The sequence below is a fragment of the Canis lupus genome, chromosome 1 (genome assembly GCF_011100685.1).
Source record: "Canis lupus familiaris isolate Mischka breed German Shepherd chromosome 1, alternate assembly UU_Cfam_GSD_1.0, whole genome shotgun sequence".
In the NCBI taxonomy this organism is placed as follows: domain Eukaryota; kingdom Metazoa; phylum Chordata; class Mammalia; order Carnivora; family Canidae; genus Canis; species Canis lupus.
The window spans coordinates 36,960,402-36,985,684 of record NC_049222.1 but is presented as its reverse complement, the minus strand read 5'-3'; the positions used below and the strand labels follow the sequence as shown (position 1 = coordinate 36,985,684).

Sequence of the window (25,283 nt, the reverse complement as noted above, 5' to 3'; positions counted from 1 at the left end):
TTCAAGTACCAGGCAATGTGGCACACTCTCCCTTATTCAATGTTCCTGGAAATATCAAAATATAAGACAAGAACTCTTGCACCATAGCAGTATATATTTTTAAGATTTATTTATTTATTTGAGAGAGAGAGAGAGCACACTGGAACAGGAGGCTGGGCAGTGGCAGAGGGAGAGCGAGAGAGAGGGGAGAGTCTTAGCAGACTCCCTGCTAAGTGTGGAACCTAGTGAAGGGCTTGATCTCACAACTCTGAGATCATGACCTGAGCCAAAACCAAGAGTTGGTTGCTTAACCAACTGAGCCACCCAGGTGGCTCAATATATGAGCCACTCATATATTTTGTTAAATAAAATAAATATGTATGAAATAATAAAACAACATAAATTTGTTGGTTGGTATTTTAATACTATATATTAGGTACATAACTAATGCCAAGCACTCTTCTAAGGGAAAATGGGAAGTTCAGGAACTTGCCCATGATCTCACAGTGGGTGGCAGAGCTGGGATTTGAACCCAGGCAGTCTGGCTCCCAAGCCTACGCTTTTGAGTTCTATGATATATAGACTGTCAGGTCCCATCTTCTTTATATACCCATATGCTGGCTTTAAGGTGATGGGAGGTCTTCATATGTAGTTTTGCTATGGCTGGGCTTCCAATTGTCCTTGAAGATTCTCTTTCTTCAAGGATCCCTCTGAAATGCTTGCCCCAGAGCCTCAAGGCTAGAGCTCATGATCACCCAAACCCAAATATTTTGCTGGGAATAAGAGGAACTAATTTACTTTTGCTTGCACTGTGTTCTCTGTTTTAGAGACTTTATTCATCTCTCTTTTTCTCTCCTCCAGAAAGTTACTTCCAGTCTCCTCAGGAGACCTTTTCTCTTCAGACAATTAACAGACTCTTTTTCCTGTGACACCTCACACAACATATGGCATTCATTGGGTTTTGTCTTTATTGCTGTGTCATTATTGTAAATGTACATATGAATGGAGCCTAATCCAGTGCAGAGGGAGAACAGGTTGTGTCTCTTCTTTCATCTGGTCATCTTTATTTCACTTGCTGCTTTTCTCCTAGGCTGCCAGCACTTTGTTATACATAAGTGTGGCATTGCCTTTGAAAATTGCTCCCTGAATGTGAAAACCTCCCAGCTGCCTCCTATTCATATGTCTTCTCCAATCCCTACTGTATTGACTGCAGTGAATTCAAAGCAAAGCAAAGCCAAACCCATCACCCCTTCAATTAAACCCAGATGACTAAACTTTTTACACAAAATGGACTCATTGCATATGATTTTTTTCCTCAACTTCTCAGATTAGGCAGGAGTATTTCTTTGGGATAGAAATATTTTTCCAGTCTTCTAAGTAGGCTTAGATCCCACCTTAAAAGAAAGAGCATAGCTGATAAGGGTTGGGAACAGAAATGGGATTTAAAATGTACACTCAGGCTTGTGAATGAATGAGGGGATAGTTGAGACAGTGGGGCATATGGCAGTCAAAGTGTTTGATCCTTTAGAAAAAGGCCACTGAAGGCAGAATAAAAACTGCTAACTACCAGTTTTATATTACTATTTCATGTTCATATACTCATGTAGGACATTTGATACACCAAATCTACACAAAATTTAGAGGTATTCTTGAGAGAACATGTCTGGATTTGACTCTTAAAAGTTAAAGCTGGAACTGATTACACTGGTGGCTTGTTAAAGAGAATATTGCTTCTGTTAGATGGATAGATATTTTTAAAAACTTATTTTGTACAGTTTTCCCCTAGGACACAAATGTTATATGCTAAAACCCCAACCACATAAGGAGTGGATAATCCATCACAGTCTGCTCCCAAATGTTCACGATCTACTCTCCTCACACCCTGACAACCCCCCTACCCTCCCATCATTCTGGAGTCCTCTGTCCTCCCCTTCCAACTCACACTGGATATGGAAGGAAGTAAGGAAGTAAAGAATGAGGGAAGGAGGGAAGACAAAAAGGGAAGGAAAGAAGGCAAGAAGGAAGGAAAAAAAAAAAAAAGAAGGAAGGAAGCCAGAAAGTGGGTTAACTTTATTTTGAGGATTTACTGTGAGCCAGCCCAATGTGAATTGCTTTCTTTATATATGCTAATTAATCCACTCACCCAGTTTAATGCACAAAATAAACCAGCATTTCCAATGTAAGGTGCTGATCTGTCATCTTATTTTATGGATTAGGAGACTGTGGGAATGGGGAAGAAACTGCCCAAGATCATACGTTGTTTAGTAGACAATGTCAGGAAAAAGGTACAAATCTCTCAGCTCCTGGTTTAAGGTTTTCCTAACATTCCTATTAATCTTTGAATAGGACTCACAAACTTACCATATTCAGTAGAAGTTTCAGATCTTACAAGGTTCTAGGTACTCTTCAATCCAGCCAATATCATATCAACTCCTTAGCTAAAGACAGTGGCAACCAGTTCTTACCCATCTCTTCTGACAGGAGCAGGAGGAACTGGTTCGTATTTCCCGGTATGGTCCAACCAGGCCTTAAAAATTCAAAATTATGACTATTTTAATACAAGGAAAGATATTAAACTTAAGATATGGAAATGTATATTCATTTGTAGCTTTCTACTAGCTGCCTAAATTTAATGGAATCACAAACTAATCTGGAGCTCAGTTTCCTGAATTGTTAAATGAGGGGTTTGGGAGGGATCACCGTTAGACTTTTCCCGCTGTAGCAGGACTTAATGAATTAGGGAAACCATTTCCAAACCCAGTACATTACAATGGATGAGATAGATCTTTTTCCGAGGTCCTTTTCCTAAATGAGTGATCATGTAATAATTTGGTAAGGGTACAGGTGCAGATAGGAAGGGAAGGGAGAGGTACAAGAAATGGAGTGGAAAGGTAGCCATCATTTGTAAAATAATAGCCAAGGCCATGGATATTTGGGGGAGGATTCCAGGTTATTACTGTCAATTGTTGAAATATTGTGATTTGCATATTTCCCAATTCCAGTATCTTTTCTTTTTTTTTTTTAAAGTCACAAATTAACTTTTTGAAAATGAGTTGTTTAGAAAGTTACCACTTGAGGAAAGTTGGATGAATATTGAAAAGCAATAAACAAAAGATCTCTCTCTACATTTTAAGAGTATTTATTTATTTATTTATTTTCATTTTAAGAGTTTTTAAAGTGTGGTTCTCAAAGCCTGAGTGTAACTGGTTAGTGAGGTTTGTTCTGAGCATTGCCCTGAGCTATTGACAAGACTTCTCCTATGACCAAATTTTAGTCTTCTAAAATTTGGCTTCTCTGAACCCTCGTCTTAATTATGCTTTTTGACCTTGCCTTGTCTTTAGCAAGAATCCTATTCAGCCACTTTAGCAAGAATCCGCCACATCGAGGACCTCACTCTGTGCATTGGTTGTAAATCACCCACTTATCCCTATTGTATTCAGAGTTGAGCTCTCTCCTGTTACAATGGTGTGACCTCTATTGCAGTAGTATTGAATGCAGATTTCTGTACCATTTTAACAAGTGGTAAATCATATTTCTTTGTCATGGTTCTATGTGGAACACTGGGAAGAAAGTATCCCTCCTGACCCGAGGGCCTGCCTGCACGGTGGAGCACATGTAAGGTTTACCTACAAGACACATAAGAGGCCACCTCGAAGACTATGAAGAATGTTTGGGGACACTGAACTTCAATGGTTTGTGATAGAAAATCTAGTAGCCCTTTGATTTTTTTCCAAAAAAATTTATCTTTGACGTATTTTAATTAGTGTACTTAAAGCAGGGGAATATATGGCACTAACAAACTCTCAGTAAATGAATTGACAGCTAGAGCAAGACTATCTGGAGAGAATGTCTATAGAACTTTCTGCCCCATGCATTTAAATGGGTGCTCTAACTGGGCAGGACTGGCTGATAAATTTGTCCTGTGAAATTGGAGGAATGCCGCTTTCTGTCTTCCCTGCACCTCACCCACTTCCCTGCAGTGTGTCTTTCCCACACTGATAAACTAGGGATTCAGCTCTGGGGAGATTTTTCTAACTACTGTTGGGATTGGTATGAGGCAAGATTGAATCTAAGAAGGAATGTTCTAATGCCTAGAGAAAAAAAATTCATCCCAAGAGAAGAAGGAGTCTTGCTTGGCAAATCCAGTATGGGGACTAACCAGTATATTTGTGCCTGTGAGCACCTGGGGAGAAGAATGGCTCCGGATGAAAATAGATCCAGTTTGTTTTCAAGTTTGGCAATACTGAGGGGCAAAATAATTTTGGCCTTTCCCTAATGAGCACCACACAGAAGGAAAGGTTGTTTCCTCCCAACTCTTCTGGAGCATTTATTATTGCCTGGGGAGAATTGGCATGGACTGGCTTCGAACAACCGTGGTGGATTACCAGTAGCAAGTGACTGATGAGAGAGCAAGAAGAGAATGATGGGAATTCCCAGAGAGACTTTAAGAAAGGAGCTCCAAAAAGATTTGGACTTCCCACATGGGCTAGTGAAGCACTGGAACTCTCTGGATTTGAATATTAGTATTAATGAAATTGCAATTGCTTTAGTAGGCTTGAAATATTATAGACAAGGCATCACTGATTCAGGTTACAGATTTTGTAAGTATTGCATAACATGGTTTTTGTTTTATTTATTCTACTCAATATTATGTTTGTATTGAATAGACTTCAATAATTTTTTCCATTCAGAAAATCCGTTTTGCCAAATATCACAAATAAGCAGGTCTCATTGTGTGAATCATGCACCTCTAGCTGCTCAGAAGAAAAGTGAGCCCAGATTTGAGAGTCAGCAAAGGGGAGTTCTGGGTCCTGCTTCAGACCCATCTGACTGTACCTCTGTAAGTCACCTCATTTCTCTGGCCCCAGATTCTGACTGGCCTATTAGGATGTTTATCATTGTTCTATATTTATAATAAAAAATTAGGTCAATGTACAGTTGATATAAATGGAAAAGAGAGGCACAAGTGGCAGTTTTTTTGGCACATGCAGTAGAGACAGAATTGCTTCACTTAAATTCTGCTACTTATAGTAGTAGAACTTTGGGCAAATTAATGTTTTGCCTCTATTATCTGTAAAATAGGAACAAAAATTATACTTAACTCATCTTGTTGTGAGCATTAAATGAGCTAATATATACCAGGCTCTAATAAACCTCAGTGCATAATAAACAAATGTGTTTGAACTTTGAAACTTTTGTTTTCTTATAGAATCTATTTGAATATTTCAATTTTATAATGTCTTATACTGCTTTGATATCACCTATAGAGTGATTCAAAATTAGAGATACCTAAACATACATGAAAAATATGCATTAAAAATGTCAAGATGATCTATATCATCTTGATGATATAAGATAAGTGAATAAACATAATTTAGAATGCTACTTGACAGAAGAGTGTAACTTAATAGGAAAATAAGAATTGGATATATTTACTCTTATTTCCTTTTCTTTTGTTGATATAATTGTGTACCACATTTTTATAAATAAAATTAAGTCTTCAATCTTCATCCCCATTTTCTCTATCTCTATCTTAATCTTTATTGGCACCAAAGTGTCCCAGCAGTGAAAATGTTTTAATTGGATATTTTAAAATGAATTTTCCGGGCAGCCCAGGTGGCTCAGTGGTTTAGCGCCGCCTTCAGTCCAGGGTGTGATCCTGGAGACCTGGAATCGAGTCCCACGTCGGGCTCCCTGCATGGAGGCTGCTTCTCCTTCTTCCTGTGTCTCTGCCTTTTTCTCTCTGTGTCTCTCATGAATAAGTGAATAAAATCTGTAAAAGAAAAAAAAATTTTCCAAATCATATAAATATTTCATTTCACCTTTACATTTGAAAGTGTCATTTATTTGTAATTACATACACACACATATACATATTTAGTATAAAAATTTGATATGTATTGACTTGGAGGAGAATACATCTAAATGATACTTCTGTATCTTCCCAATTTCATTGGTTACCACTATATAGTTTAAACAATCCCATAGGCCCACATATTTAGGTGCAGCATCCCCATATATTACCATATTTTCCTCAACTACTGTTATAAGTAAGTGTATATGTGTATGTATATATATATCCACATGTACACAAATATTTTTATATGCACATATATAAACATATACCCATACACACATATACATGCACAGACATGCATGATATTTTTGTACAAAGTTATAAACAATAATCATTTTCTCCAATTATTCTTTGTTATTTGCAACTTAATTTCATTGAGATCAAAGGAGGTGAATTATATATAGATTCCTTAGAATTTGATGAGGTTAAATTTTCAGGTATAGCATGGAGTCAGTTTTCATCAATATGCCCTATATTTTTGGAAAAAAATTGTATTCTACCATTAATGGATATAAAGTTTTATATATCTTCATTAGATCAATATTGGTAATTATGCTTTTTAAACTTCTACAGCCTTCTCTTAATTAACTCTATGCTAATGAGAGAAATCTGGTAAAATTTTGTACCATGATACTATTCTCCATGTAGATTTCTTGAAATTTTTATATAGTTTAAGGAAATTTCATTAAATGTATATTTTATGTACATAGTTTGATGCTATTGTATCTCACAGGTGAATTGAACCTTTTATCAGGACATAATAACCAACATTTCTAAAAAGGTTTTGATTGGTTTCTTTACTTGTTTCAATCTTAAAGCCCTTTGCCTTATATCAACTTTTCTTTGGTAGTATTTGCTTGTTTTATGTTTTTCATCATTTGCTTTTAGTATTTTGGTGTCCTTACATTTTACATATTTTCCCTTGTAGACAATATAACTGGAGTTTTTCTTAATCTAGTTTGAAACCTTTCAAGTTCTTTATAATGATTACTTTTGTCTTTGGATTTACTTATTTCTACCTGTAGTTATTATTGTTTTTAAAGATTATATTTATTTGACACAGAGAACACAAGCAGGGAGAGTAGCAGAGAGAGAGTGAGAAGCAGACTCCCCACTGAGAAGGGAGTCTGATGTGGGACTTGATCTCAGGACCCAAAGATCATGACCTAAGTAGAAGGAAGATGCTTAACAGACTGAGCCACCCAGGTGTCCCTATTATTATTATTTTTACTTTTCCTTCTTCTTCCTCTTTTCTAACTTTTTTTTCATATTCTCCTTCAATTATTTTTTTTGTAAATGATTTGATAGTAATATACTCTGTGTCTTGTTACTCTAGTTAATTAAAAAATTTAGGTTATTCATTTTTTTAATCCTCCCACATATTAAAAGCAATTTAGAATTTTTTGTTCTAGACATCCACCACCAACTTATAAGCTGCTTTTGCCCAGTAATTTAGTTCCACCTATTGGCCCCACGAATGAGACATGATCATTAGAATTTGTCAGCTTTTTTTTTTTTTTTAATTTTTATTTATTTATGATAGTCATACAGAGAGAGAGAGAGAGAGAGAGAGAGGCAGAGACACAGGCAGAGGGAGAAGCAGGCTCCATGCACCGGGAGCCCGATGTGGGATTCAATCCTGGGTCTCCAGGATCGGGCCCTGGGCCAAAGGCAGGCGCTAAACCGCTGCGCCACCCAGGGATCCCGAATTTGTCAGCTTTACCCACTTATTTACCCAGTGTCACTGCACACTATTCCTCTCATATGTGCCATCTAGCCACTCTTTTGTGGCTTTCTTTCTCTTTCTCTCTGCTACCTAAAATGTATCCTTACTTATTCCTCTTGTGAAGGTATTCCATAGTTAAGCCTCTGAAATGTCTTTATATTACTCTCATTCTTTGTAACATAGTTCCTCTAGGTTTACAATTGTAGATTCACAATTATTTTCTCCCCACGCATCGAATATGTATTTCCCTTCATTTCTGGTTCCATTATGATTTTTGAGAAGTCAACTGTTTCACTGTCATTCTGCTAGCAACGTGTCTTTCTTTCCACCTGCTTTTAAGATCTTTCTTTACTGTCCTGCAGTTTGTTTTGGTGAGGCTAGAAATGGATTTGTATTTATTTATATTCTTGGGTTTTCTTTTTTAAATTTATGTACGTGATGATTATTTCTTTTAATATTTTATATGTCCTATTATCTACATCACTCCCTCTGGGATACTGATTACATGTATGTTAATACTTATTGAATTTTGTATGTCTTTTAATCTTTTTATCTCCTTGTCTTTCTAGATATATTCTAGATATTTTATTCATATCTGTTTTTAAACTCACATATTCTTTCCTCAAGCATATTTAATTGGCTGTTTAATTTTGTTTAATGCTTTATTTTAATATTTACTATTTTATTTCTTGAAGTCTTATTTAGCTTCTTTACATATTTGCTTATTCCCTGATCATATCTATAAATTTCTCTCTCTTTTTTTTCTCACTTGAAAATTTTATTGGTCAGGGAGAAAGGAAGTCAGGCAGCCCCCCAGCTTCCCGCCCAGGGTGCCACAAGCTCTCACTGCTTCCCATTGTCATTGATGGGGCGGTTCACGAGCTCAGGGGACACCAGGAATGCCTTGAGCTTGAGTCTGGTGCTGAGGCGTGCCACATAGGCCAAGAGTAGGGGGAAGGAGTCCAGGCAGCTGGGGGCCAGGACCTGGTGAATCAGCAGCAAGTCCAGCAGTTTGTAGCCCCCAAAGGAGATCTGGTTGCCCGTGATGAGGGCCTGGCCCCCCTCATTCTGGGACAGCAGCATTTCAAAAGGCTTCAGGTAACCTGGTAGTGCCTTCACATAATTTCTCAATAATTCTCTTCAATAATTTCTCTCTTATTAAACATTGCTATTAGATATTACATCTGATATTTTCAATAACCTGACTTAATATTGATATTTTTCCCCCTCTGTTGTCTGTTGTGTCTGCTAGTTCCCAGCTGTATTTCTTTATTTCTTTCCTGTTTCGTGAAATTGGATAGTGAGCTTCTCATTTTTCTTTGCGACCCCAGGTTGAAGTTGAAATCCTACAGAGATTTGCATTTATTTTGCTAGTTACTTGGTACCATTTTAAATTAAATTCTAGGAGGAGTTTTTGAGTCAGCCCAGTAGTGTAAATTCAGATCTTAGATGCACTACAAGGGCCAGTCTGGGATTACAAAAATTCAAAGAAGGCTTTTTTTTCCCTACACTTGGCCCTGGACCTGAGACAGGGAAATTTTCAGAATCCCTTTATGTGGCAAGATTTATTTTGTGTCTGATTCTACTTCTCACTTTTACTGTGAGTGTAGCCCTTTCAGGATCCATTCTTTTATCAGATTCTTTACCTTGGAAACATCCTAAGTTTTATCTGTTCTCTTCCACATCTTGTATTACCATGGAAGCTCAGAAACAGATGGGAGTCATTCTCTTCAAATTGAATGATGGAACAAAATACCCAGTAACACATGATAATGTACTTGATTCATCATTATTTTACTTTGTGTTAGCTAATGACCATGGAACCATATGCCAAGGGAAAAGTATTCATGAATTAAATACTTTTTGACCTGCTATCCCAAGATTGCCAGACTCTCAAATTGATGAGGAAAACACTAACAATGATAAAGTGAAAAAGAAAATTATTTCCTCAGGAAATCCTACCCATCTTAATCCAATCTTTGCACAGCTGCAATATATTTAAGGAGCACCAGGGAGAAATTATAGCAAGAGGGCTTAAAAAATTTTTTTTAACCACATAACATTGTATCTATTAGAGAAAAAAAGTAGAAAATTGTCTCTTTCAAAAACTTATAAGAATTTTTATTTTCTGAACGACAGGGAAGGGGATATTTATCTGGATGGAAGACTCCAAATGGTGACGATTTTCTTCTCTCCCACCTTCCTTCCTCAACCCACACCAAGGATTGATTGTAGGTAATATTTTTTTCTAAATGATCTGATACAAGTAACTTCAGAAAAATAACATTATGCTTCTCTGGGTAATAAATTGGATGTTGGGATAAATTGCGGGAAAATTTCATGAACAATTTTAGAGATACCACTTCAAAAGTAAGGGGTTTTGGAAAACTATTTAAAAAATAAATACAAGATTATGGTCCTTCAGCTATTTGTTACAATATACAAAATGCTTGGGAGTCCTGAGTACCTATTACCTGAAGCCAAAGAGTTCAATAAAAGCTCTGTATCATTTTGCAAATGAACAGGCAAAGAGGAATTTCACATATGCAGAGAAGACAGGTGTTTGGCTTGCAGAGCATCAGGAAATTTCCCATATCCCCAGATGGCTTCCTGTCCCCAGTATATACACACTCAGTGCTATTGGAAGGTATATTTTACTACTAAAGATCCACTTAAGATGTGTAATGCTTCTATAGAAATACTTTTAAATCCAAACACTCCTTGGAAGTATAAAATTATTTTTTTCGAGTTTTTCTTTAAATTCTAGTTAGTGAATATATAGTGTAATGTTGGATTCAAGAGTAGAATTTAGTGATTCATTACTTCCATATAACACCCAGTGCTCATCACAACTGCCCTCCTTCATACGCATCACCCATTCAGCCTATCCCCTACTCACCTCCCTCTATTAACCCTCAGTTTGTTTTAGAGTTGAGTCTCTTATGGTTTGCTTCCCTCTCTTTCTTTCCCCTTCTCCTATGTTCATCTGGCTTGTTTCTTAAATTCCTCATATGAGTAAAATCATATGGTATCTGTTTTTCTCTGGCTGACTTGTTTCACTTAGGATAATACATTCTAGCTCCATCCATGTTGGCACAAATGGCAAGATTTCATTCTTTTTGATGGCTGAGTAATATTTTGTTTATAAATATACCACATCTTTGTTCATCAGTTGGTGGACATTTGGACTCTTTCCATAATTACCTATTGTTGATAATACTGCTATAAACACTGGAGTGCACGTATGCTTTTGAATCAGTATTTTGTGACCTTTAGGTAAATACTTAGTAGTATAATTGCTGGATCGTAAGGTAGTTTTATTTTTTACTTTTAAAATAAATTTGATTTATTTATTTGAGAGAAATAGAGAGTGGTGGGAGGGGCAGAGGGAGAGAGAGAGAGATTCTCAAGTAGCCTCTGTGCTGAGCAGGTAGCCTTACTCAGGACTCAGTGTCACAACCCCTAGATCATGACCTGAGCCAAAACCCAGAGTCTGATGCTTAACTGCCTGCTGCCCAGGTGCTCCTATTCTTAACTTTTTGAGGAACCTCCATACTGTTTTCCAGGGTGGCTGCACCAGTTTGCATTCCCACCCATACTGTAAGAGGGTTCCCCTTTCTCCACATCTTTACCAACACCTGTTATTTCTGTGTTAATTTTAGCCATTCAGACTGGTGTGAGGTGCTGTCTCATTGTAGCTTTGATCTGTATTTTCCTGATGATGAGTATTGTTGAACATCTTTTTGTGTGTCTGTTAGCTCTCTGTATGTCTTCTTTCGGAAAATATCTATTCATGTCTTCTGCCCTTTTTTAAATTGGTTCATTTGGTATTTTTTTGGATGTTGAATTTATAGTTCTTTATATATTTTAGACACTAACCCTTTATCAGATATGTCATTTGTAAATATCTTCTCCCATTCTGAAAGTTGCTTTTCAGTTTTGTTAATTGTTTTTCTCACTATGTAGAAGCTTTTTATTTTGATGAAGTCCCAATAGTTCATTTTTGCTTTTGTTTCCCTTGCCTCTGGAGACAAGTCTAGGAAGAAGTTGCTATGGCCAATGTCAAAGATGTTGTTGTCTGTGTTCTCCTGTAGGATTTTGATGGTTTCTTGTCTCACATTTATGTCTTTCATCCATCTTGAATTTATTTTTGTGTAAGGTGTAAGAAAGTGGTCCAGTTTTATTCTTCTGCATGTTGCTGTCCAGTTTTCCCAACACCATTTGTGGAAGAGACTGTCTTGTTTCTGTTGGATATTCTTTCCTGCTTTGTCGAAGATTAGTTGAACACAGAGTTGAGGGTCCATTTCTAGTTTTTTTATTCTGTTCCATTGATCTATGTGTCTGTTTTTATGTCATTACCATACTCTCTTGATGACTATAGCTTTGTACTATAACATAGAGTTTGGAATTGTGATGCCTCCAGCTTTGCTTTTCTTTTTCAAGATTGTTTTGGCTATTTGGGGTCTTTTTTGATTCCATACAAATATTAGGATTGTTTGTTCCAGCTCTGTGAAGAATACTGGTGGTATTTTGATATGGATTGCATTAAATGTATAGATTGCTTTGGGTACTATGAACTTTTAAACAATATTTGTTCCTGCAGTCCATAAGCATGGAATGTTTTTTCCATTTCTTTGTGTCATCTTCAATTTCTTTTGTCAGCATTTTATAGTTTTCAGAGTACAGATCTTTTACCTTTTCAGTTAGTTTATTGCTAGGTATCTTATGGTTGTGGTCCAATTGTAAATGAGATCAATTCCTTGGTTTTTCTTTCTGCTGCTTCATTATTGGTGTATAGAAATGCAACAGATTTCTGTACATTGAGTTTATATCCTACAACTTTGCTGAATTCGTCTATCAGTTCTAGCAATTTTTTGGTGGGGTCTTTCGGATTTTCTACATAGAATATCATGTTATCTGTGAATAGTAAAAATTTGAGTTCTTCTTTGACAATTTGGATGCCTTTTATTTCTTTTTGTTGTCTGATTGCTAAGGCTAGACTTCTAGTATTATGTTAAATTCAATGCTGAGAGTAGACCTCCTGTCTTGTTGCTGACCATGGAGAAAAAACTCTCAATTTTTTTTCCATTGAGGATAATATTAGCCATGGGTCCTTCATATATGGCCTTTATGATGTTGAGGTATGTTCCGTCTATTTCTACTTTGTTGAGGGTTTTTATCAAGAATGAGTGGTACATTTTGTCAGATGCATTTTCTGCATCTATTGAGAGGATCATTCTCATAACTTTTTTTTATGAATGTGATGTATCATGTTGATTGATTTGCAAATATTGAACCACCCTTGCAGCCTAGGAATAAATTCCACTTGATTGAGGTGAATAATTCTTTTAATATACTGTTGGATTTGATGTGCTGGCATTTTGTTGAGAATTTTTGCATCCATGTTCATCAGGGATATTGGCCTGTAATGCTGCTTTTTAGTGGGGTCTTTGTCTGGAATCAAGTAATGCTGGCCTCATAGAATGGGTTTGGAAGTTTTCCTTCCATGTCTATTTTTTGGAATGATTTGAGAAGAATAGATATTAACTTTTCTTTAAATGTTTATTAGAATTCCCCTGGGAAGCCATCTGGCCCTGGACTTCTCTTTGTTGGGAGATTTTTGATTACTGATTCAATTGCTTTGCTGGCTATGGTTTGTTCAAGTTTTTACTTCTTTCTGTTTCAGTTTTGGTAGGTTATATATACATTTCTAGGAATTTATCCATTTCTTCTAGATTACCCAGTTTGTAGGCATATAACTTTTCAAAATATTCTCTTATAATTGTTTGTATTTCTGTGGTGTTCATTGTTATTTCTTCTCTCTCACTTGTGATTTTATTTATTTAAGTCTTTTCTCTTTTTGGTAAGTCTGGCTAGGGCTTTACCAATTTTATTAATTTTTTCAAACTAGCTCCTAGTTTCATTGATTTGTTCTACTGCTTTTTTTCTTTATATCATTTATTTTTCTCTAATCTTTATTATTATTATTTATTATTATGCTGGCTTTGGGCTTCATTTATTGTTCTTTTTCTATTGCTCACTTCAGCAGCATATATACTAAAATTGTTCCTTTTCTAGATCCTTTAGGTATAAGGTTAGGTTGTATATTTGAGACTTTTTCTGCTTCTTGTGGTAGGCTTGTATTGTTGCATATTTTTCTCTTATGACTGATTTCCTGTATCCCAATGGTTTTGGATGGCCATATTTTCATTTGTTTCCATGGTTTTTTTTTTTTTTTTAATTTCTTTTTAAATTCCTGGCTAACCCATTCATTCTTTGGTAGGATGAGTAGTTTTTTGCCTCCATGTATTTGTGGTCTTTCCAAATTTTTTCTTGTGGTCGACCTCAAATTTCATAGTATTGTGGTGTGAAAATATGCATGGTATGATCTCAATCTTTAGTGCTGGTTGAGCCCTGATTTTTGACCCAATATGTGATCTAATTCTGGAGAATATTCCATATACACTCAAAAAAGAATGTGTATTCTGCTGCTTTAGGGTGAAATGTTCTGAATATATCTGTTAAGTCCAGTGTCATTCAAAACAATTGATTCTGATGCTTAATGATTTTCTGCTTAGATGATCTATTCACTGATGTAAGTCGGGTATTAAAATCTCCTACTGTTATTGTATTGTTATCAATAAGTTTCTTTATGTTTGTTATTAATTGATTTATATATTTGGTTGCTCCTAAGTTGCGGGCATTAAGTATTTGCAATTGTTAGGTCTTCTTGTGTGATATACCCCTCTATTATGACATAGTGCCCTTCTTCATCTCTTGTTACAGTCTTTATTTTAAAATCTAGTTTGTCTGTTATAAGTAAAGCTACTCTGGCTTTCTTTTGACATCCATTAAGCATGATAAATGGTTCTCCATCCTCTCACTCTCAATCTGCAGGTGTCTTTATGTCTAAAATGAGCCTCTTGTAGGCAGCATATAGATGGCTCTCTCTCTCTCTTTCTCTCTCTTTAATACATTCTGATATCCTGTTTCTTTTGACTGGAGCACTTAGTCCATTTACATTCAGAGTGTAATATGGTAGATATTACATATTGATAGATATGAATTTGGTGCTATTGTATTATCTGTAAAGTGGTGTTTCTGGAGATTTTCCCTGTTCATTTCTAGGCTTTGTGCTTTTGGTCTTTTTTTCCCACTCAAAGAGTTCTCTTTAATATTTCTTCCTTCTGGTGTAGTGGTCACAAACTCTCTTAGTTTTTCTTTCTCTGGGAAACTCTTCTCTCCTTCTATTCTGAATGACATCCTTGCTGGATATTCTTTTTTTTTTTTTTAAGGTTTTATTAATTTATTTAAGAGAGAGAGAGAGAGTGAGTGGAAGGGAGAGGGAGAGACAATCTGAAGCACACTCTGTACTGAGTGCAGAGCCCATGCAGGGCTCAATCCCACAACTGTGAGATCCTGACCTGAGCTGAAACCAAGAGTTAGATGCTTAACTGACTGAGCCACCCAGGCACTCAGGCACTTTGATAAAGTATTCTTAGCTGTGTATTTTTCCCATTCAGCAGACTGAATGTATTGTGCCACTCTTTTCTGGCCTGCCAAGTTTCTGTCAAAAGATCTACTGCTAACCTTATTTGTCTTCCTTTGTAGGTTAAGGATTTCTTTTCCCTTGCTGCTTTCAAGATTGTTTCATTCTCTGTATTTTGCAAATTTTACTGTGATATGTGCTTGGTGTTAGTCTGTTTTTGTTGATTTTGATGGGAGTTCTCTGTACCTCCTGGATTGGATGTCTGTTTCCTTCCCCAAATTAGGGAAGTTTTTAGCTATTATTTGCTCAAATAAACCTTCTGCCCCTTTACCCTTTTCTTTTCCTTCTGGGGTTCCTATGATACAGATGTTAGTATGCTTTACGGAGTTGCTGAATTCTCTAAGTCTACATTCCTGATCCAATATTTTTCTTTCCTTCTTTTTTTCAGCATTACTATTTTCCATAATGTTGTCTTCTACATCATTTATTCATTCCTCTACTTCTTTCATCCTCTGGTCATTATACCAGTCTGTTTTGCATCTCAGTTATAACAGTTTTTATTTTGGCCTGACTAGTGTTTAGGTCTTTTATCTCTGTGGTAAGGGGCTCCCTGATTGTTGTTTTAAATTCTAGTTCAGGCATATTACTTATATCTGTTTTTATTAGATACCTGTTTGTAACCTTTTGTTCTTTCTTTTGAGATGAATTCCTCCATCTTGGCATTTTGTCTTGGTCTCTGCCTGCTTTGTGTTAGGAAAGCCTGTCATGTTTCCTGCTCCTGAGAGTAATGGCTATATTAAGAAGAGATCATATATTGTCCAGGGCCTGACACTTCAGGAAGTGTCTCTGGTTATGCTGTGTGCACTCTGCTGTTTTGTTTTGGCTGCTCTTTCCCTTAGTTCAGTCCTCTGCAGTGTTTCTCTTTGCGGGCAGTGGGGAGTGTTTGGACCTTGTCCACTGTGTGGAGTCTTAACTAGATGTGTTTTGGTCTGCTTGTTAGAAGAGGATAAATCCTATTTCCCCTAGAGCTAAAGCTTTGTAATATTCTATGGTCAATAGGCTTGGTGGGTGTGGGGGTTTATGCTGGTCTTCTGGGGGAGGGGTACACTGCTATTCTGACTCTCAGGCACACTTGCCCTAGTGAAGAAGCATGTGTATAGTGAATGGGGGCAGAGCTTGGTGTAAGCAGCTCATGCCTCCACTGCGCTGCTTGCTGAAGTCAGTCTGTGCTGATGAGTGGGAGTAAAAATGGCCTCAGCTGGCACTCTCCTCCCCAGAGAGGGGAGTTCACACTGGTGCTGCTCAGAAAGCTCTCACAGAAGAGTGAACAATCTCTCCCCATTTGTCCTAGGTATTCCTCAGATCCCTGTGTCTTAGCTGTCTGCCCATCTGGTGGCACAGTGCTCCTATGTTTTATCAGCATGTTGACTAGGTTTTAAAACTCCAAATCTCAGGGACCTATCATGGCACAGACTCCATTTGATCCTCTGAGGGTGGGTCTTGCTGCACTGTGGCTGGTTCTGGTTTGTCCCAGAAGAGAGGTTGCACGAACATACAAAGGCTTACAGTTTATAGTAAAGTATAGCAAAAAGCTGGCATCCAGGTTTGCTGCCCTTAGCAGCTGCCTCTGCTTCTATGCTAATGAATGGGGCGGCTCAATGATGCCCATTGGCTCTTTTGTCCCTGGAGAGGCAGTGCTGCCACTGCCTAACATAGTCCTAGAAGGGATACTATGTCTCCCAGTGTGATTCAGGGAGTCCTCAGACCATGCTGTCTGCTCCTGGGCCTCTGCCCCACCCTCTGTTCCCCCCCCCCACCCCCCCCACCCCTGCTTCTCCACAGAAGCCCACCAAGCTCTACCTAGCCATGGTGTGGACTTCTAAAACTGCAGACTTTGAGCTCCACTGCTTGTAAAAACCTTGTAATTATCAGCCCCTCTTGTTTTCCCCATCAATGGTTTGGGGAAGTGTTTTTCTTATGCAATTCCCTATGCCCTGCTGTCTCTCTCTGTCTTCTCTCACTCTCATCAGGGCTCCCTCTCCCTGCAGCACCAGAGATTCGTTTCTCTTCCAAATCATAGCTCCACTCCTCTTACCTTCCATGATGTGGCCTCTTTTCTCCTAGTTGTGCAGTTTGTTCTCTCAATCTTTAGATCGATTTCCTAGGTTTCAGAACAATTCGATATATATCTAGCTGTGTTCGATGAGGCAAGCATAAGGTCCTCCTACTTATTTCCTTTTTACAATTATTTTCACCAAAATATGGAGTTAGTCTCTTTTGGAAAATAGGGATGAGCATCTGAAATTTAGAAAGAAGCAGACAGATTTACAGCAGGCAGTGAGAAAACAGAACTGAAAAGGCCCCAGAAGATGCTCTGGTTAACACAAAGCACAGAGCAAGTAAAGAAAAGCACAGTGCTATGGAGTCTAAATGTACCTGTTAGGGGCCAATGAGCAGAGTTCAGGTGGGCCATGGTTGCATAAAGTAGTTCTGGTACCAGCAGTTGATGCCTGGATTTAAAGAGTGGGATTTAGAGAAATTCTCAATCCTGAGGGCATCAGGGCAGGACTCTGTCAATGAGTTGGGCTGTTAATGAAAGGAGAAGACTAGAGAAGAACCAAGGATGAGCCTGACACAAGAAGCAGATTAAGAAGAAAATTTCAAATGAGAAAATAATAAATGGAGTTCTAAAGAAGTCTTTTGGCTTGTGGTTTTCTATGCTGACTTTTGGTCTCAGAAACCCTTTAATGCCTAAGAAATTACTGGCAGTCTCAAAAGTAGCATATTGTTTGTAGCAGTATATTTTCAATTGGGTACATAGAGGTCTATTCTTCAAAATGGGGGGAATATTATAGAAGCATTTTTAAATTACTATGCATATTCATATTTAATACAATACCAGAACTCAAGAAATGATAATTCTTTAAAACTTTGTTATAGTGCAGAATCTGAAACTGTATCAACAATGTTACCTTAAAATCCATTGGCCTATCTTGTACTTAAAATAGATGTTGTACCTATGCAGGATTTTGTGATATGGATTGGTCATTTCAAAATTATTAGTGCCCAAATAAGGCAGCTTTTTCTATGTTGATTAGTTTCATTACACAGTGTTAAAAAGATCACATATGATAAGATTGCTGTTAATTTCATTAAAGAAGTTATGTATTTTAGATGCTAACAAAGCTACTGATGGCAGATACACATTTTCTATATTTCTAAATTCAAGCTCAAAGCTTGAATTTTATCATTGATAACAAATGCTATTGCATATTTTTTTGTGAAGTGACAGGCTTACATGGTTGATTGCAGACAAAATATCTGTCAAACACCCAATCCTGAAGAAGCAAAGACTGACCCTCTGAAATTCTTTCCAGGAAATATGGAATTCCAAATAATGTTAACTCCTTGATAAGATGGAGTAATAGGAACTGGATTTACCTAACTGCCTGAATTTTTAAGAAAAGGGCAAAGTATAGAAACAACGATTTTGAAGGTATTTGGAAATGATCCCTGAGAAATGGAAAACAAATAATATATCTCTTTTTTTTGCTCCAGGTTATAACACTTGAGAGTTTCTAGGTCATGGTGCAGGAAGGGGAAACCAGGACAGAGCCTATCAGATTACCCAAGTGCAGAAGGTGGAACTGAGACTCCAGACAGAACAGGGCAGCTAGAGTTAATGGGACAAAGTACAGGAAAGGAAAGAACTGACAGAGAAACCTAGATATCTGCATCAAGTTCACCAAAGAATATCCATCTGCTTACTAATCAGCATATGCTTATAACAAAGTATTCCCCAAAGTCAGGGAAAGAATCACCCAAATGATTAGAGGCTAACAGTGCTATGATCCTTTTTGTGTGTGTCTTTTGGTGAATATACATATACATTTCTGCTGGAAATTTCTGCCTAGGAGTGAAACTGGATTAATAGAGTATGTGTTTGTTCACCTTTAGTAGATGTACCAACTTAACACTTCCACCACTGCTGCCAGTTTTTCTACATCCTTTTTAATGCTTGTGTTGTCTATTGTTTTTATGTTTGTCACTCTGGTGGGTGTAAACTATTATCTTATTCAATTTTAATTTGCATTTTCCTGGTTACAATGGAATCAGTTCCCTTTTATATGTCCATTGGCTTCGTTCATATAACCATTATGGTATAACTAATCATTAAAATTACTTTGTAATGAAAACCAATTTCTTGTTTTATTGAGTTAATATAATTTTTTTTCCCACCTCTCTAGAAACAACACACTCAGACATCAAAGTTTAGAGGAAATTCTTTGTCAGAATTGTTTGACCATCTTGCAAAGAGTCCACTGAAAATCTGAAATTTAGGAAAAACACTATTTAGTAAGTAGCTTTGGAAAAGCTTCATTGATTGCACTGGCCAGAAATATTTTACCAAACTGAATAAGTCTGCTCAAGTTTTAATTAGATAGTGGGTGATGATAAGATCTCAAAATGAGCTGAATAGCAAAGCCTTTTCTCATGGGCTTGTGGGGGAGGCTTGCTATTTCCAGTCTTCGTGTTAGAGCAACTTACCTCTCACAAAGTAAGAGGCTTGGTTGGGTACATGGGGCAGAAGATGTTATCATGTGATACTGGTAAATTTTCTCTCAACAAAATTAGAACAAATTGACAGACCTCTGTCAACTTTAGAAATAACTTTGCTATGTAAATAAAAATAAGACTACATTGAAGGGGGCATCTGGTGGTATAAAAATAGACTGCACATGGCCCAGTGAAAATTAGCTATCATGAAAGGGTTTGCTAATTATTTTTTCTTTGGTGCTGTCATTCCTGAAATACCTCTACCACCTGAAGCCTTATGCTTAGCTTTTCTCAAATCACTTGACTTAAATGTTTAAAAAAATTGTAATGGGTTTCTAAATATGCCAGAAGCATACTCCCAATTAACATAAAGAATCTGTAAGTCACAGTAGTCCAGACAAAGGTGCTAATGGATATCAGTAGACATTCTATATCACCCCTTAGGTAAGAGCAAAGTCTTTGAAACCTCCCACATAAAACAAAATATCACAAAGTAAATAGATATGAAATAGCTCCCTGACCCTAATGCTTCTGCTTCTTAAATTTTGTACTATTCATTTTGATGAGACCCAGTTTTTCATTACAGTTCTCATGCTATACTCATGATTTCAATAACTAAGGGAATGTTTAAAAAAAATGTGAAGGACTCTTTATCTGAATTATGTCTCCTTAGTGAAAATACAATGAGATAAATCATTTTTTAAGTTGCAAATTTTTAGCCTGTGTATTGTCTCTGTGTTTTCATTTTTCTGTTTAAGTAAGTAAGGTAAGCAGTGATTCAAAGAGCATGTATCTTGGGCACTATTGTGGTAAGGAATTTGGCTTATAGTCTAACTATAGAGTTTGGTTGTTTGAGCAGAAATTGTAGTTTTAGGTGAAACAAAAATAGCAATCTCTAGGAGAATTTATTAAACATCAGGCATCATGCTAATAGGTCTGCTTTCATCGATCTTCTCTTCTTCCTATTGATTGTACAAGTAGTATATTGTTTCTATTCTGCAGATAAGGAAACCGAGGCTTCAAATATTTACATCCTTTTCCTTTTTCCTTTTTAGTATTCTGACTCCTTAGAAGTTTCTTTTGCTAGTCTCTTTCTTCTCCCCTGCCTTTCAGAGCAGTTTCCCATGTTCTGTTTTCTTTTTTCCTCTGTAGGAAAGTTTGACTTACATTATGGTTTCCTGTAAGTTTGGGTAATGATATAGAAAGTGTTAAATACACCCCCAATTAAGTGTGGAAGCCAATGACAGGTGAAGGAATACTTCATTATGGAACCTTAAACATTCTGCATATTTCAAATAAATAACTTTTTAAATTAAAACTGTAATAGAAAATAATCACAATACAGTATTTACTTCAGTTAACCAATTAGGTGAAATCGTTACTGTATGCCCTTTGATAGAGAAAAACTATATCTTATACATATTTATGTTGTGAAGAATTAGACAGCCATTGACACAGAGCCGGCACTCAGTATTCAAGAAAGAAAACAATACTGATATGATTTTAACTCTTTAATTCCAATAGTCCATGAAGTATAATAAGTCCTATCAGTTTAATGTAATGTAAGTCTTTTCAGAAGTATTAAAATTAGATATGAATGCTACTGCTTGCCAACCAACCATAGCATACATTTATATAGAATATTTACATCCCACTTTCTTTTTTTGGTCTAATCCTTAATATATTCAGTCTAATCCTCATTCCTCTGAGTCATATTGAGCCATCAAGAGTTATGCATAAAATCATGGTGATATGCTTATGATCTTGGAGTTTCAGACACTTTAGTATGAACATTCTGGTGATTTCAAGGTTTATTAAAAAGTCCTTGTTTTGTCATTGCAATACATTTTGAAGTTCCTTTTATTTTATGAAAATAAAAGTTTGGTTTTTATCCTTGTAGACATTGTCGAGCCATTGATATTTTTAAACATTTTTTAAAAGATTTTTAAAAATTTATTCATGAGAGAGACACAGAGAGGGAGGCAGAGACAAAGGCAAGAGGGAGAAGCAGGCTCCCTGCAGGGAATCTGATGAGGGGACTCATCCCAGGACCCTGGGATTATGACCTGAGCCAAAGGCAGATGCTCAACCACTGAGCCACCCAAATGCCCCATTTTTAAACATTTTTAAAACCTTGAAATACAATAAGATTTGTATTTGAGAAAATACTGAAAACAGTATGCAAGGGAAAGTTATAAGGGCAGGAAAACTAGAGGTAAGGCATTAAAGAACAGACTTAGGTAGTAACCAGCTAAGAGATAATGACACTCCCAAACTCATATAGTCAGGATGAACAGGGAAGGGCATATTTGAAAGGTATTAAAAATATGGAATTAACATAATTGGTAGCTAATTGGATGTGCAGAGTGGGGGAGTAGGAAAAGTTTAAAATATATTGATCAAAAAGGATAAACAGAAGTCCTTAAACCACGTTTCTCAGGTGTGTACCTGGGTGAAAGAATCAAATGTGTTGATTTCTTTCCTTCCTTCAAACATATTTACTGAATACCTTCTTTATACCATGTTTTTGTAGGCTTTGGGACTTCACAGTGAATGAAACTCATTTCTGCTCTCAAGACACTACATTAAGGAGATATAGAATGAATAAACAAGTAAATGTTGTGGATGTAACATATTATGGAGAAAAAATACAACAGAATAAACTTCTACTTTTTTAAAAAAATTATTTATTTATTTGACAGAAAGAGCACAGCGGCGGGGGGGGGGGGGGACAGCAGAGGGAGAGGGAGAAGCAGGCTTTCTGCTGAACAGGGAGCCCTACGTGGGTCCTGGGATCATAACCTGAGCTAAAGGCTGATGCTTAACTGACTGAGCCACCCAGGTGCCCCTAAACTTCTACTTTGAATTGTGTTAGAGTAACTGGTATCAAACCAATTGTCCAACTAAAAACAACTGTAAGAGCTAGGATAGATAATAAATAAATGAAAAGGACAAGTATTTGAAAACATCAGAGAATATCCAACATAACCAGGACTTCAGGAACAAGATTCTAGAGGAAAAGGATAACACAGAGATGTGAACCTGATATACTGTACTCAATTTTCTCTTTGAGGAAGCCTTTTGGGGCATTTGCTGACTCCAAAGTTATGCATGTATGGAACCGTTTTCTAAGAAACCAAGATGAAGCAGTGACAAGAGGCTAAAAAGCTAAAAGAAACTTTTTGTAGTATCAAGAAAAAAGTGAACCTGCCAAAGAAGGGAGATTCTGGCTAACAACCCAGGACTAGGCCATAAGAATAAGAGTAAGCAAGGAATAAACTACCATCAGCTGGATCAAGGAGATCACTCAGTACATTATAGGCCTTCCAAAATAGCATTAAATACTCTTTGGAAGAAGATAGCACCACCTGGTGCTATCCATAACTTCTCATATATGTCTGCCTTTCTTTCTTTTTTTAACTTAAAAAAATGTTTTTAATTCCAGTATAGTTAACATACAATTAGTTTCAGGTGTAAAACAGAGCAATTCACAATTCCATACATCACTCAGTGCTTATTACAATGTAGTACACTCCTTAATCCCTTTTGCCTATTTTACCAATCCTCCCACTCACCATCCGTCTGATAAACATTAGTTTGTTCACAATAATTAAGAGTCTGTTTCTTGGTTTGTCTCTCTCTCTCTCTTTTTCCCTTTAATCGGTTGTTTTGTTTCTTAAATTCCACATATAACTGGAATCATATGGCATTTTTATTTCTCTGACTTATTTCACTTATTATATTCTCAAGCTCTATTCATGGCATTGTAAATGGCAAGATTTTGTTCTTTTTTTATGGTGGAATAATATTCCAGTGTGTGTGCACACATGTGAGTGTGCATGTGTGTATAGTATATATAGTATATATACCACCTCTTTTCATCTGTCACCAAATACTTGGGCTGCTTTCATAATTTGGCTGTTGTAATAATGCTGCGATAAACATAAGGATGCAGGTATCCCTTTGAATTAGTGTTTTCGTATTCTTTGAGTAAATACCCGGTATGATGATTAATTGATCTTAGGTTTGTTCTACTTTTAATTTTCTGAGGAAACTCTATACTTTTTCCACAGTAGCTGTACCAATTTGTTTTCTTACCAACAGTGCATAAGTGTTCCTTTTTCTCCACATCCTTGCCAACACTTATTTGTGTTGTTGATGTTAGCCATTCTGACTGGTGTGAGGTGATGTCTCATTGTAGTTTTGACTTGAATTTCTCTAATGATAAGTGATGTTGAGCATCTTTTCATGTTGGCCATTTGTATGTCTTCTCTGGAGAAATGTCTGTTCGTGTCTTCTGCCAATTTTCAAATTAGGTTATTTGCTTTTTGGGTGTTGAATTGTATCAGTTCCTTATTTATTTTGGATACTAACCCTTTATCACATATGTTATTTGCAAATATCTTCTCCCATTCCATAGGTTTTCTTTTAATTTTGTTGATTGTTTCTCGCACTGTGCACAAGTTTTTTTTTTTTTTTTTAAATTTTAACGTAGTCCCAATAGTTTTGCTTTTATTTCCCTTGTCTCAAGAGACATATCTAGAAAAATGTTGCTATGGCTGATGTCAAAACCTTACTGCCCATGCTCTCTCCTACGATCTTTATTGGTTTCAGGCCTCACACTTAGGTCTTTAATCCATTTTGAATTTATTTTTGTGTATGGTGTAAGAAAGTGGTCCAGTTTCATTCTTTTGCATGTAGCTGACCAGTTTTCCCAACAGCATTTTTTGAAGAGATTGTCTTTTCTCCATTAGATATTCTTTCTGTTCTGTCAAAGATTAATTGACTAATAATTGTGAGCTTATTCATAGGTGTTCTATTCTGTTTCATTGATCTATGTGTCTATTTTTTGTGCCAGTATTATATTGTTTTGATTACTACAGCTTTGTAACATAGCTTTAAGTCTGGAATTGTGATGCCTCCGATCTTTTTCTTTTTCAAAATTGCTTTGGCAATTTAGGGTCTTTTGTGGTTTCATATAAATTTTAGTATTTTTTATTCTAGTTCTGTGAAAACTGCTCTTGGTATTTTGATAGGGATTGTACTAAACCTGTAGATTTCTTTGAGCAGTATATAAATTTTAACAATATTTGTTCTTCCAATCTATGAGCATGGAATGTCTTCCCATTTCATTGTGTCATCTTCAATTTCTTTCATAAGTGTTTTACAGTTTTCAGAATATAGGACTTTCACCTCTTTGGTTAGGTTTATTTCTTAGGTATTTTATTATTTTTGTTGCAATTATAAATGGGATTTAAAAAAATTCTGTTTCTACTGCTTTATTATTAGTGTATAGAGATGCAAGAGATATCTGTACATTGATTTTGTTTCCTGCGACTTTAGTGAATTCATTTATCAATTATAGTAATTTTTTGATGGAGTCTTCAGCATTTTCTATATGGAATATCATGTCATCTGCAAATAGTGAAAGTTTTACTTGTTCTTTACCAATTTGGATGTCTTTATTTCTTTTTGTTGTCTAAATGCTGTGGCCATGAATTCCAGGACCATGTTGAATAAAAGTGGTGAGAGTGGATAATCTTGTCTTGTTCCTGACTTTGGGGGAAAGCTGTCAGGTTTTTCTCATTGAGTATGATGTTTGCTATGAGTTTTTCACATGTGACCTTCATTATGTTGTGGTATGTTCCCTCTAAACCTACTTTGTTGAGGGTTTT

The 25,283-nt window shown here is 36.4% G+C and overlaps 1 long non-coding RNA gene across 1 annotated transcript in view; it reads left to right on the top strand.

Moving 5' to 3' along the window:
• LOC119875959 overlaps positions 1 to 25,283 on the top strand; it is a 98,487-nt gene that overhangs the window by 34,153 nt on the left and 39,051 nt on the right. Inside the window, exon 4 of the long non-coding RNA XR_005353630.1 lies at positions 9,702 to 9,797. This is a non-coding gene — a long non-coding RNA (uncharacterized LOC119875959). The remainder of the gene's footprint in view (positions 1 to 9,701; positions 9,798 to 25,283) is intronic.